Genomic DNA, 12,871 nt, shown 5'->3' with positions numbered 1-12,871 from the left:
CCCACAGATTGCTTATAGGATGCACCTCTCGCCACGAGAGGCACATCCTATAGGCAGTCAGCTGGCACTGGTGCCTCTCCTCCTCCCCAGTGTACCGCGGCACACCTGAAATCTCAGGAGGCACACAGTTTGAGATACACTGTTATAGTGATATGCATTTGGTTAATTAGAGCAAGATTGATTTAATACACATCAACTTATGGTAAAGGAGTACCCAGTAAAGATGACTGGGAAAGGCAATGGCAAAACCACCCTGCTAATTGTCTGCCAAGAAACTGTCACACAAGTGATGGCCCCTATAAGACATTTGTGACTTTGTACATGAGTATAGGAGACTATCTTAGTATAAGAACATCTATCCCAGTATCCTGTCTTCGCAGAGGCCAATCCAAGTATCAAGTACCTGGCAAAAACCCAAATAGTAGCAGCATTCCATGCTACTGCCCCATGTCTGTTTCAACAGCAGTCTATGGACTTTCCCTCCAGGAATTTGTCCAAACCTTTTTTAAAACAAGCTACATTAACTTCTCTTACCACATCCTCTATGCGTTCCAGAGCGTAACTATACTCTGAGTGAAAAAATATTTCCTACTTTTGGTTTTAAAAGTATTACTCTGTAACTTCGAGTGTCCCCCTAGTCTTTGTAAATCTTGATGCAGTAAAAAAATCGATCCACTTGTACCTGTTCTACACCACTCAGGATTTTATAGACTTCAATCATATCTCCCCTCAGCCATCTCTTTTGCAAGCTGAAGAGCCCTAACCTTTTCAATCTTTCCTCATATGAGAGGAGTTCCTTCCCCCTTCATCAACTTGGTCGCTCTTCTTTGAACTTTTTCTAGTGCCGCTATATCTATATCTTTTTATACCTTCACTTACAAATGAGAAAGCATGTAGAAAAGTTCTTATATGTGTTAAGGGCCCTGTTTACTAAATGATGCTAGAGGTTTTTAGTGTGGGCCAGCAAGGTAAATGCTCTGTCACTCATAGAATTCCTATGAACGTTGGAGCATAGGATCTAGGTGTCATACATTAAAACCCTCAGCTCAATGTGTGGTGGCAGCTAAGAAAGCAAATACAATGTTAGGAATTATCAGGAAAGGAATGGAAAACAAAGATGAAAATGTTATAATGCCTTTGGGGAAGGGGTAAAACGCAGACCTCACGGACCTGACGGACCTCGCGGATCTAAACCCTTACAGCCTTAAAAATCTGAGGTCCGTGTCGGTCCGTGTCCCTGCCACTTCTAGTTTCTGTCGCTGACAGACCTTGATGAGATTTGAGTGCTGACGGATCTGTCTCAGCATAGGGAGGGAAAAGTGTTAGGATCCGTCAGCGCTAAAAATCTCTTCGAGGTCTGTCAGAGCCAGAGACTAGTGCTGGAGCGGCAGAGCAGAAGCCAAGAGAGCGGGGACATAGGTTTTGGACGTGCGTTATGGAAAAGAAGTCTCCAAACTCCAGCACTAGTCTCTGGCTCTGACAGACCTCGAAGAGATTTTTAGCGCTGACGGATCCTAACACTTTTCCCTCCCTATGCTGAGACGGATCCGTCAGCGCTAAAATCTCATCAAGGTCTGACAGCGACAGAAACTACAAGCAGCAGGAACACGGACCGACACGGACCGACACGGATCTCAGATTTTTAAGGCCGTACGGGTTTAGATCCGCGAGGTCCGTCAGGTCCGTGAGGTCCGTGTTTTACCCTTCCCATGCCTTTGTATCGCTCTATGGTATGGACACAACCAGAATACTGTGTGCAGTTCTGGTCGCCGTATCTCAAAAAAGATGTAGCGGATTTAGAAAAGGTACAGAGAAGAGCGACATAAATGATAAGAGATGGGATGACTTCATTTACGTTGCCATTACAATTTGGAATAATCTACCTGTTTACATTAGGACTGATATCAATTACTTAAGGTTTTGTAAAAATTTGAAAACTTTTTATATGACTTGTTGTAATATTCATGTTTTGATGATATTTTAATTATTGTAATTGCTTTTATATTTTCCCGTAGATTTTACGGGATCTTTGAATGTAAATTGTCTTGAATCTTTTTGGTATAGTGCGATTAATAAATTGTATATTAAATTAGATTAAAGCAGCTAGGTCTCTTCAGCTTGGAGAAGAGACAGCTCGGGGTGATATGATAGAGGTCTATAAAATACTGAGTGGAGTCGAATGGGTAGAAGTAAATCCATGTGTTTAATCTTTCCAACAATACTAGGACTAGGGGGCATGTGATGAAGCTACTAAATAGTAGATTTAAACAAACAGGAGAAAATATTTCTTCACACAAGGACCGCCTCAGAAAACTAAGATTATTCATCCTCGAGAAGAGGAGACTGCGAGGGGATCTGATAGAGACTTTTAAAATACTGAAAGGATTTGACAAAATAGAGCAGGGAACAACTTTATTCACACTGTCAAAGGTGACTCGGACAAGAGGTCATGAACTGAAGCTGTGGGGGAGCCAGGGCCAGGGCCAGGACAAATGTCAGAAAGTTCTGCTTCACACAGCGAGTGGTGAACGCCTGGAACGCTCTCCCGGAAGAGGTTGTGGAAAAAAACACCATTCAAGGATTTAAGGGCAAGTTGGATGCACATCTTCTTGAAAGCCACATTAACTAAGGTATTCGCCAGGATAGGCCTGGCTGGGCCTCCGCGTGTGCAGATCGCCGGACTAGATGGACCCAAGGTCTGATCCGGTGCAGGCATTTCTTATGTTCTTATGTTCACACAACGTGTAATTAAACTCTGGAATTTGTTGCAGGAGAATGTGATGAAATCAGTTAGCTGAGGTTTAAAAAAGTTTGGATAATTTCCTAAAAGGGAAGTCCATAGGCCATTATTGAGATGGCTTGGGGAAATCCACTTCTTCTTTTTAGTATAAGCAGCATAAAATCTCTTTTATTACTTAGGATCTAGCTAGATACTTGGGACTTAGGTTGGCCACTGTTAGAAACAGGATACTGGGCTTATGTTCTTACCTCGCCAACCCGCGCTAAAAACCTCAAGTACCATTTAGTAAAATGCAGCGTAAAGTTTTATTAAAACAAATGTGTAACTCAAACTAGTAAAAGGTCTGAAAATGGGGGAGGGGGAAACTAAAATGAACTGAGCATTTTTCCTTCTGCATATCCCTAGTAAGGAACAGGTAAGGAAAGTGTTTTGTCTTATATTCTTAATGAATAATGGTTTTTAAAAGTTACTATTATGATGGTGTTGCCAGGTTCCAGCTGGACTTGGGCTGGTCGATATTCAAAACAATTTAACTAGCCAGAAATGGCTGCTGACCGGTTAAATCACTTGTTTGGGGTTATCTGCTAATTTTCTGTGGCATTTAACCAGCCAGCTATCATTGCTGAAAATTAGTAGTTGGTGCCTAAATGAAAACCAGCTATTTTGGGTGTGTTCAGGGGGAAGAGTCAGTAGTTGGCTGGTTAAGTGCCAGTATTCAGCACTTAAATCAGCTTAAACACATACCTATCTTTATATGGTAGCCCAGAGCTGCTTATGTTATGAATATCTTCTTATCTGGCTATGCATTAGCCTGCTCAGCATAAACCAGCTATTCAGTGCCAAAGCCCAGACATGGCCTGGTATTGAATACAAGGACTAATACCAGCAGTGGTCAGCAAAATATTGACCCCGATATGTAACAGTACTGGTTACAGAGGAAGCCATGGTGTGGGGCCTTTGTCTACCAATGGGCTACCGTTACCAGACGTCCGGATTTCCCTGGACGTGTAAACCGTTTAGTTTTAAACGGTATAGATATTTTTAAAATAAAATAAATAACATCTCCTCCTTTTGAGGACATGTCCGGGGGTCCGGCCGGCTTTTCAAAATCTGGCACTTTGTCCGGGTTTTGAAAAGCTTCCCGACAAAATCACGTTGGGCATCCACGCATGTGCGGATGCCTTCTGGGGACGGGGCATGACAGAGGCGGAACTGGGTGGTCCTGGAGGACATGGCCATGGGTCTGGATTTTCCCGAAGGAAAATCTGGTAACCCTACCAATGGGTTGTCACTCTCATGGTTGACTAGATAGGGAGAGAGCAAGAGTTATAAATGGGGAAAGAGGATACCTTTTCTTGGATCATTCTGAATGATGGCTTATGGTGAATTATCCCTTTATGGGGCAGGTTCTGCTTGAGATGGAACAGGAACTCAGACTACAAAACTCACTAATGACATTCCGGAAAATGGTAAAGACCCTCCTCTTCAACTAAAGGTCACCCTCAGTCTACACCCAACCCCCTTAAACCCCACCTCTACCCTTCTTTCTCCATTCTAATCTTCTGCCTAAATTTCTGTATAGTCCACTCTCAGCCTATACTCAAATAACTTGTATCTAAACTAAACTACTTATATTTAACTTACTGTTCTTAATTTGCTGTATAGTCCCTATATCTAAACTGCTGCACAGTCTCGTATGTCCAAGTATTTAAATCTACTGTATAATTTTGTACGTCCAATTCACTCCATTGTGAATGTTTACTTGTAAACCGTTCTGAGCTACTGGGAGGACGGGATAAAAAAAAATCTAAATAAATAAAACATAGCTGCCAAGCTAAGTAAAAGAAAAATGAATAATTGTATTTCTAAGCATCTAAATTACCTAATAAAAATAAACACAATTTGGCTCCACATATTGTGTTATTTTACTTTTGGTTTAGCTTTCTTTGGTTTTCTAAATTAGATAAACGTGAAGAATTGTATTTATTTATTTTTACCTATATTATTAGTGCTGTGTGAAAATGCATTGTTCAGCTCAAGTTGTGTTGAACTGGAAATGTGGCCTAGGCCCTAGGGCTGACAATAATGAGTTAAGAACCAAGAAAACCAGGATTCAAATCCTAACTTTCCTTCTGTCAGTTACTTGATACCTGGATTGACCACTGTGAAAACAGGATACTGGGCTAGATGGACCATTGATCTGAGCCAGAATTGCTATTTTTATGTTCTTGTGTCCTTGTGAGCATGGATGAGTCTTTTTTTTTCCCCTGTTGCCTCAGGTACCGTATAGGATTGCAAGCTCTTTGAGAAAGGGATTTATCTTACCTAAAAATCTGTCACCCTTGTACAGCTGTGCCTACAGACAGTAGTGCTTTAAAAATAAGTATCCTGTTTGACCACAAAACTAGGAAAAACACAGCTAGAACTGAACAATCCAGATACACTGTGCAGTACCCATTAAGGAAAGGATGGATTCTGAGGTGGTAGTTAGGAGAGGTTCATAAAATTATATATAAAACCGACATGTTTGGCTAGAGGTCTCACAGAGCAATGCTATTTGTGGCTCCTAGGTCCTTTGTTTTCACAAAGTGCCTTTAAGATGCTAAAGGCTTCTGAATAAGGAGTTGCAGGCTTATCTCTGTTTTGGATTACTTTCTGGTTTTGGATCATTGTTCTGATTTTTATCTTAGAGGAAAGGGTAATAACCTGGCTTAAGGCCCAATATTTTTGCCAGATTTTTTTTTTTTTTTTTTTTTTTTTGGGGGGGGGGGGTTATAGCCTGTCCCACCATGACAGAAGCTGGGTAAGACCACCTAACTCCTAAACATCAGGGATGGAAGTTTATTGTTCACATATTTAACTGGGCAAGCAAGAGCAAATGAAGCCGAGAAGCAAACCAAGAGGCAGCTCCATGCTGTGCTACTTTGAGCTCCAGCAGAGATCGCCTCACTCCTTCTCCTGGCAGTCTTGTTGAGGGGCTCCCATCACTTACCTGCTCCTGCGTCTGATGACGCTATTGTTGCCTTGGAGACCAAAGAGTCCTATTCTTTGCTCCTGATGCAGGCGTCTGCACATACGCCATCGTTACTCGAGGGAGGCATTGATATATTTAGCTTCACCCCCCTGTGCGTATGCACACCCCTGATTACATCTCTTTTGGTTTAAACATGTTCCAAATTTAGCACTTAACCCTTCAAATCCTCATAAAAATGCTGCGTTTTAATATGTAAGAGCAACTTGTACCGCTCCATTTCTGGAATTCAATTATTCTTTGTGTTTCCACTGAATGAAGATGAATACAGCTTTAATGAGAGACCAAACCATGCACCTGTGTCTCGGAATGGTGCTCTTGGAGGCCTCAGTTATTTTCATAGAAAAACTGTCATTCAATAAAGCAGTTTAATATATTCTGTGCTTTTTAACAAGATAAGAGTTGGAGTTATTTGCAGTTTGGTTGATTAGTGTACATATAGGCACCCATATTTTTGCTAGTTCTGCTGTTTGATGGTGCACAAAGATCGGGGGGGGGGGGGGGGGGTAACACAGTTCTTATTACTACTTAAATATAGTTAGGAAGGCAATCAATAGTGGCAGAGCTGGAATTAGAACTGAGGCACAGGGAGCTGCTGTGATTCACTAGAAATTACAAGGAGAATCCTCTGAAGAGGGGATCTTCATGGTATGGAATATTTATCTATATAAGAACATAAGCATTGTCATACTGGGACAGACCAAGTCCAGTATCCTGTTTCCTGCAGTGGTCAAGCCAGGTCACAAGTACTTGGCAAGATCCCAAAAGAGTAAAACAGATTTTACGCTGCTAATTCTAGAAATAAGAAGTGGATTTTCCCAAGTCCATCTTATGGACTTGGCTTACAGACTTTTCTTTTAGGAAATTATCCAGCCCCTTTTTAAACCCTGCTAAGCTAACTGCTTTTACCATTTTCTCCAGCAATGAATTCCAGAGTTTAATTACACATTAAGTTAAGACATATTTTCTATGATTTGTTTAAAATCTACTACTTAGTAGCTTCATTGCATAGTAACATAGCTAGCATAGTGAATGACGGCAAATAAAGATCTGAACGGTCCATCCAGTCTGCCCATTAGTTATACTCATTAAAAATACATGTTTAAATTAACTTGTCTCTTCTTTGATATTTCTGGGCGTTAGACTGTAAAGTCCACCTGGTATTGTCCTAGGTTCCAAATGCTGAAGTTGCTGTCTAAGCTCATTCCAGCCTATCCAAACATCCTGTTGTTTGCAGGATATCTACCATAAAGTCTTTCCAGTAACATCCTCATGTTCCAAGTTAATGGAGTTCCCATTGATGCCCATCCCAGCTCATCCTACATTGAATCACCTTATATGGGACACAGACCATGCAAGTCTGTCCAATATCGGCCTTAGTTCTTTAATTTACATCCTTCGTTTTCTAATTAGAGATCCTCTATGTTTACCCCGCGCTTTTTAAATTCTATTATCGTTTTCTTCTCCACCACTTCCCGGGGGAGGGCATTCCAAGTATCTACCACTCTCTCCGTGAAGAAGAATTTTCTAACATTGCTCCTTCCTCCATGCAACCCCAAATTATGCCCTCTAGTTTTACCATTATCTCTTCTCTGGAAAATATTTGGTTCTATATTAATACCTTTCAAATATTTAAATGTCTGTATCATAGCTCCCCTGTCCCTCCTCTCCCCCAGATTATACATATTTAGGTCTTCCAGTCTCTTCTCACACTTCTTTTTGTTCACACCCCTTACTAGTTTAGTCGCCTTCCTCGGGACCACTTCAAGTCTTTTTATATCCTTCACCAGATACGGCCTCCAAAACTGAACACAATACTCCAAGTGCGGCTTCACCAATGACCTATACAGGGGCATCAACACCTCCCTTCTTCTGCTGGTTACTCCTCTTTCTAAATAGCCTAGCATCCTTCTGGCTACAGCCACTGCCTTATCACACTGTTTAGACGCCTTTAGATCCTCAGACACAATCATCCCAAGGTCCCTCTCTCCATTTGTGCTTATCAGCCTCTCACCTCCCAGCACATACGATTCCCTCAGATTTCTACCCCCCCCCCCCCCAAATGCATCACTCTGCACTTCTTCACATTGAATTTTAGTTGCCAGATGCTAGACCATTCTTCTAACTTTTGCAGATCCTTTTTCATGATTTCCACTCCCTCCGGGGTGTTCACTCTGTTACAAATCTTGGTATCATCCACAAAAAGGCTAACTATACTTTACTTTCTAACCCTTCAGCAATGTCGCTCACAAACATATTGAACAGAATCGGTCTCAACACTGATTCTTGAGGCACTCCACTACTCACCTGTCCCTCCTCTGAGTGAATTCCATTAACCACTACACTCTGGCGTCTATCTGTCTCAACCAGTTTCTAATCCAGTTCACCACTTTGGACCCTAACTTCAGCCGATGGAGTTTAATTAAGAGCCTCCTACGAAGAACCGTGTCAAAGGCTTTGCTGAAATCTAAGTAAATTACATTTAGCGCACGTCCTTGATCCAATTCTCTGGTCACCCAGTCAAAGGATTGAATCAGATTTGTTTGGCACAATTTACCGTTAGTATACCCATGTTGCCTTGGATCTTGCAATCCATTAGATTCTAAGAATTTCACTATCCTCTCCTTCAGCAACGTTTCCATTATTTTTCCAGTAACTGAAGTGAGGCTTACCAGCTTGTAGTTTCCTGCTTCATCTCTGTAACCACTTTTGTGAAGAGGGACCACATCTGCTCTTCTCCAGTCCCATGGAACCTCTCCTGTCTCTAAAGATTTATTGAACAAATCTTTAAGAGGACCCGCGAGAACCTCCTGGAGCTCCCTCAATAGCTTGGGATGGATCCCATTCAGTCCCATAGCTTTGTCCACCTTCATTTTTCTAGTTGTTCATAAATCTGTGAATGGTGCGGTATCCACTCCATTCTCAGGTGTAACTTTGCTAACCAATCAAGGCCCTTCTCCATATTTTTCTTCTGTGTACACCGAACAGAAGTATTTGATTAGCATGTTTGCTTTTTCCTCATCACTTTCCACATAGCTGTTCATACCTTTTTAGTGGAGAGTGCTAATCAAATACTTCTGTTCGGTGTTCACAGAAGAAAAACATGAGATGGACTTAGATCCATATAGGATTCAGGTATCAAAAAGGAGTGTTTTCAGTTTCTTCCAAAATGTGATGTAATTTTGATTCTGTTCTGACAATTTCTGTGAGGTCGTTCCAAAGCTTTCACTCCCAGAAAAGTGAACATGGAGTGGAAAATTTGTTTCTACTTGAGATTTTTTGTTGTGGGGAGGTTCAGTTCTTTCCTGGTAAGATTTTTGCGAGAGGCGGACCAAGCCGTGGAGAATAGGTAAATAAGAGGAGCAGCCAAGTTTCCGTAGAGCATGTACTGTATAATGCATGATGTTTTGAATTTTATTCAGGCAGGGATGTGTAGCCAGCAAAGTTCTTTGAGGTAAGCGGAGACCGAGTCATATCTTTTTAATTTGAGTATGAGTCTTATATCAGTGTTTTGAATGAGTTGCATTTTGTGGACAAGGGTGGCGATGATTCTCATGTACAAAGAATTGCAGTAATCCAGCTGGGGCAGGATCATCATTTGCACGATTAGGGCAAAATGGTGTTGATGAAAGAATGGTCTGATGAGTCTTAGTTGTCTCATGGTGAAGAGGGTTTTTTTTCTAGAGGTGGGAGATTTGTGGGTCCATTGTTAGAGTGGAATCTAGGATACAGCCCCAGATTTTGGAGGTCTTGTCTACTGTGACGGCTTTGCCAGATTGGAGAGTTATGCTAGTTGGTGCTGACTGTTGCGCAGTATGAAAGTAAAGAACTTTGTTTTGGATGTATTTAGCTTAAGTTTGTGGATTGTAGCCCAGGTTTGTATTCTTTCTATGATGTTTGATATTTTGAGGATACTGTCAGTTGGGTTGTTGGAGACTGGAATGAGGAGAAGAATGTCATCTGCATACGACATAATGCACTCATTCTCGAATTTGATGTCTCCCAGCGATCTCATGAACAGGTTAAATAGGATATGGGGGAGTGGGGAGCCCTGTGGAACTCCGCAGAAGGCTTTCCAGCTGTTGGAGAAGACCAGTTTAAAATGGTATCCGCCACTCTTATCTCAGAGAGTTTCATTAGGAGGAGGTGGTCAATGGAGTCGAAGGCAGCAAAAATGTCGAATTGCAGAAGTCTGCCTGTCTGCCAGTGCTTAGTAACTGTTTGATTTTGGTGATCAGGGTGAGGATGAGGAGTTCTGTGCTGTGCTCACCCACCAGCATGTCCTTTCGATCCTAAAATTGCCCCATGGGAATCCACACATCATTCAGGTTTTTTCTCAACACCTATACTATGGAATTCACTTCCCCCTAGTCTTTTTGTTCTGAGCCATTATATAATTTTAAAATCTAGTTGAAAATATATTCATTTGAGTTAGCTTTTGGTTCCATGTAATATAGGCTGTCTGGCACGGATCAAGTTCCTGGGATCTATCCCTCATTTCTCCCTATGCCTTTCATGAATGATTGGTCCTCGTCCTTTCCTACTGTTATATGATGTTCTCTTTCTTGCATTTCTGATTTATTTTATATGTGAACTACTTTGTCCTACTGGTTAGCTACCACGATATATCAGGCTTCAATAAACATAAAAATACTGTCCAATTCCTCTTCCGGAATTCCACTGTCTTGTCCTGATACCTCTTATCTTTGGGAAAGCCAGCACCACCGAGATTGGAACCACCTTTTCTGTTGTATCCCAGTGCTGAAAAGTTTCCCATGTCTTAATGAATGCAGAGACCATCATAGGCTTCTTGGCTGTAAGGAGAGTAGCAATGAATACCTCTGAGTATCCTTTGCACTCTTAATGTCACATATTCAAGAGCCATGCCAAAAGACCAAAGTCCCTGGGAAAGAAGATCAGGCTGAATCTGCAGTCTGAGACCTTTGTCCCTCTGGCCAATTCAGAGCCACGAGGACTACTATATGTATGATTCTATAATTGAATATCTATTTCTCTCATACTCGAATGAGCAGTCAAGAGCTGGCAACAATGGACTTAAAACCACAATAATGTTCAATCTGGCTTTATGAAAAGACTATCGTCAAGCATTTATCTTTTTAAACCTAATGGAGGCCCAATCAGTTTTGCACCAACAGGCTTCTTCAAGGGAATTGATAAAGCCCAAAAATCTGTTTTGAAAGCATGGTGGTAGCAGCTTCAAAATAGATTTTTGGGCAACAAGTAACTGATCCATCCGAGAATCGGCATCGCTCCCCCCCCCCCGCATGAACCGGCATCCCCCGCCGGCCCAAGCAGAGGCCTTGCCCCATATGGCGCCAGCGCGCAGCCCCGGGACGTGCACGGGGATCCTTCCTGTTGCGTGTTCCTTGACCATCGGACAAAGCGAGAGCCAGAAGGCCTTGAGCATGCGCAGATGCTCAGGGCCCAGGCAGCGGGAGGGATCTTCGTGCACCGGCACGTTCTGTGGGCTGCGTGCCGCTACCGGATGGGGTGGGGCTTCTGTTCGGGCTGGCGGGGGCTGGTGGTTCACGCGGGGGTCGTTTGTGAGCCAGGGGGAGCGATGCCGGTTCTCAGGGGAGTGCTCGCAAATCGAGTCAATACTCGGTTTGCAAGTTACGATTTGCGAGAATGTTTTGCTTGTCTTGCAAAACTCTCGCAAACCGCGTTACTCGCAAACCGAGGTTTGACTGTATTGAGAAAATTGAGAATAGTGCAGGATACAGCTGTCCAACTGATATTTGGATTGAAGAAAAATGACCACATTAGTCCTTACTGTCATTTGTTGCATTGGCTGCCAGTAGAGGCGTGAGTACTATTCAAATTTTCTTGTATTTGTTTTAAGCTGATTTGGGGATTGTTCCCAACTTATTTTTTATCTCATTTCATGTTGTACAGTCCAACGAGGAAAATTAGAAATTTACATTTATTCACTTACCCAAAAATTACTGGTTGCAGATAAGACTTTTTTGGATAAGACTCTTGCATTTCAAGCAGGTAAACAGCAGTCCTGGTTGGGTAAATGCATTGGTCAAGCTATGTCGTCTTATGGTATATTTCGAAAAGTAATTTAGACGGCTTGTTTGACAAATTCATTTCCTAAATATGGATGCCATTGTTAGTAAAATTCTGTACTGAGTATATTTAAGAAAATTGTTGTATTTTTAATCTTTTGTATTTCGTTAATTGTCCAGCCTTCTTCTGTGTAAACCGCCTAGAAATCATTTGATTGTGGCGGTATAAAAGAATAAAGTTATGTTACTCTCTCAGAGTGGTTTGCTATTCTGTGGCAAATCTGTCCTATTATGAGCCATGGAAGCAAAACATACAACAGCTCACTCTTTGGTCATGGAAGGACTATGGCATCCAGGCCTTTGCTTCCGGGCTCAGATCTTCAACCGAAGAAACAGTCCACCTTGTTGTTCCTTGCCGTAGCCTCAGATCGAAGAACAATGGACTAGAGTGCTCTTGTGCTTAGGTATGCCACTGCTCTATAGCTCTGGAAAGGATTTTCTCCCAGCAGACAGGCACCTCAATGGTTCCTCAGCCCTAGAGACCAAAGGGGAGGCTAATATAGATGCTCCCACCTCTCCTTTATGTGCTGAGTGGCATGTGGTGCAAGGATGCTCTTCAAGCAACCATCCAGTGCAATTCTGGCATAACTTAGGGGTAAAAGAGCCTGAGGACTCTATCCCTGCCAGTTTTGAGGCAAAATGGGGTGTTTTGAAGATTCTGGAGAACTTTGAAAAAAATAATAGGAAATCCAAGATGGCCACTGCAGCAACATTGTAGTGCCAAAAAAGGCTCAAAATCAACTTATCCAAAAGAAAAAAAAAATTAACAGAAAATAGGATTTTAGAGGTTGGGGATATTATAGGAAGTGGCAGAAGACCATAAAATCAGGATTTTCAGCCCTCTGCCCCCAATTTTGCCCATATGCTATAATAGCATTACTTACTGTTCTGAAGGAGCTGCAGCCTGCATCAACTCTAAGATGTAGTAGGGTATGGGAGAAGAAACTGTCTCAATCAGCCATTCCTCCAATGCTGAGATCTTCCGGATGCCCAGAGTTGGACTGATGC

At 42.1% G+C, this 12,871-nt stretch overlaps 1 long non-coding RNA gene across 4 annotated transcripts in view; it reads left to right on the top strand.

Moving 5' to 3' along the window:
• Positions 1–9,172: 9,172 nt before the first annotated feature.
• Positions 9,173–12,871, top strand: part of LOC117366043 — a 53,505-nt gene continuing 49,806 nt past the window's right edge. For all 4 annotated transcript variants that reach the window (XR_004540489.1, XR_004540488.1, XR_004540486.1 and 1 more), the window contains exon 1: positions 9,173–9,225. This is a non-coding gene — a long non-coding RNA (uncharacterized LOC117366043). The remainder of the gene's footprint in view (positions 9,226–12,871) is intronic.

Source organism: Geotrypetes seraphini, chromosome 8 (genome assembly GCF_902459505.1).
Source record: "Geotrypetes seraphini chromosome 8, aGeoSer1.1, whole genome shotgun sequence".
In the NCBI taxonomy this organism is placed as follows: domain Eukaryota; kingdom Metazoa; phylum Chordata; class Amphibia; order Gymnophiona; family Dermophiidae; genus Geotrypetes; species Geotrypetes seraphini.
Note: the sequence above shows the minus strand (reverse complement) of the source record. Positions and strands in the feature narration are given on the sequence as shown.